Consider the following 2,565-nt stretch of genomic DNA (forward strand, 5'->3'; position numbering starts at 1 on the left):
CATAGCTAACGTGGCTGCGTGGTGCTCACGCGCCTAACAAAAGGGCTTAAGCATAGAAGCTGCCTGCAGGGTTTACGTATGACGCTGGGTGGCCTGCTAAACGCTGGACGGCAATTGTTAAAAACCGCCAAATATTACTATCTTTCATGATTTTTGATCCATTATGCTATATAAACGCGATGCTTTTATGCGTGTATCCCCTGGGATACACCATTATGTACTAATGTGGTACCTGAAACAGTCAATACCGATCAACATTGCCTTCCTAATGGCTTCCCGAATGAATGAACTAAATCAAGATCCGTCACAATCACTTCCTATGGTTCTCGTCTTACACGCATCTTCAAGCATTTCAATATGCTTGCCAATTATTCTTCCTCTCCATGTGTTGCTGCTAGTGACCCACACAAGGCGATATCTCTGACAACCTGGAATCATGCTAATTAAGTACATTGTGTCTATCAAAAGATGCTTAGATAATCATTATTCCTTGTTATCATCTTGCTTTCATGAAATCTTCATTCTAATCTCATGTCAGATACTATGCATGTTTCTATCGTGTACTCATCTTAGGAATGAATAAAATTTGTGCGTATGATATTTATGTGTTGTGTTTGTTAATTTTCACCGTGTACGATTCAAGGGGAGCATTTGTCTTAGGACGAGCTTAGTTCCAGGGGGAGCTATGCTTTTTGCTTCGACAAAAGGGGGAGAAAGTTCGGTATAAGTGATGTTAACACTTGTGCGTATTTATAGATAAATGTCAACCATCACTTATGTGTTTGTCATCATCAAAAATGGGGAGAATGTTGTGGGAGAATGTGGGTTTATACTTAACGACTATATTAATCTTAACCCATAACAATAAGTGATTTTGATGATGACACACGCACATAACTAGAAGTGATGGTAGACATCTTGACATAAATATACAAGTTCACTAATCCACACTTACTCTAGAAAAAGACCAAACAAATCTTAGAATAAAAGCATAAGCTTCACGGTTCGGTCCACGGTCGATCGCAGGTCAGACCGTGGAACCCTGCACCCTGGTTTGTGAAACCAGGAGTGCACGGTCGACTCCACGGTCAACCGTGGGTTGACCGCAGAAGGTTCTGTTCGAATTTTTTACAAATTTATTTTGACCACTTCAGGGCATCTATAAATTATGAAACTTGTTTAAACATGCTTAGAATAGTTGCCTCATTCATATATGCAAAATAGTTTTGGTCGATAGAATGCTAATATTAGTTAATCACACCTAATGACACCTTAATGACGATTTAGCCTTGTTAAGGATAACACATAAGTGTTACAGGGAAAACATGTGCATCTAAAATATATTTAGACATACTTAGGATGGTCAAGTCCCAACCAAGAGTTGCTTGTTTCTTGTACATGCGTTGGACATTAATGTATACTTATACATTAATCTTCCAAATGCCACTTTGTAAGTAAAAGTTACATAGCCTTGGTTCAATGCTATGTCATCACTATATGTTTAATCCTAGATTAATTAGTGATCTCTTGCTAGTCATTACATGAATATTACTTGACTACTTGCTATTGATACATGAGTATTATTTGACTATGTGCTAAATGCCAACTTGCTAGTAGTTACCTAATATATATGTATGAACCTTGTCTTGCTATGTGTTACAAGTTGGAAACCATAAACTAGTATTTGGACTACTTTAATATATGCTACTTGGATAACAATTAAAGAGTCATAATCTAGTGATCTTAAAAGGATGAAAATCACTAAGGATGAAAAAACCATTAACACACATAGGATTTGCTTAAGTCTAGAAACAAGTTTAAGAATGGTTTAGACTTGATTAATTTGATGTCTTACAACATGCTTAATTAATATTACTTGTTTAAATTGTTAAGACATCATGAACACACTTAATTAATTCATAAATAAGCTTAATGATGAATATAAATGTGCTTTGTGATTAAGTGGGTTATTGTCATCAATGACATGTTGACCAACCAATAGGATTTTCGCAAATGTGTTGATTACAAACAAACGATTATGACAAAACTGAGACTGCCTCAAATGATTATCATGACTTGTATCCAAGAATGTTAGGTTTATCACTTTGAACATGACAAGTCACTATTAAGGAAATACATCCAAAGTAAATGAACATTTAATGCATATAGTAATTGTATAGGATGTTGGGTATCTTTTGCAGGTATTAAATGAAGTAAAGAGTCCAAAGATTTGAGTTCAAAACTGATTCAAACGGCTATACAACGGATAAGTGTTTTGGACTGTACCGCGTGCTGTCGACCCACGATCGACCGTGGTCCGAGCTGCATCAACGGCTAGTTTTTTTTATCTATCCATATAAATAGTAAGACTTATAGAACTTTGAAGACTTGACCCTCTTGCATGCTTCAACTCAATTTCATCAGAGAATCACAAGACCATAACTCATATACATGTGTTTGTGATTAGCAAGAGAAGTTCTATAATCTCATAGATTGTAGAAGGGGGTTGTAAACTTACTATCAAATTACTATCTTTGTGAGTTTACTTAGTGTTGTATTAATCCT

The sequence above is a fragment of the Rutidosis leptorrhynchoides genome, chromosome 10 (genome assembly GCF_046630445.1).
Source record: "Rutidosis leptorrhynchoides isolate AG116_Rl617_1_P2 chromosome 10, CSIRO_AGI_Rlap_v1, whole genome shotgun sequence".
NCBI lineage: Eukaryota > Viridiplantae > Streptophyta > Magnoliopsida > Asterales > Asteraceae > Rutidosis > Rutidosis leptorrhynchoides.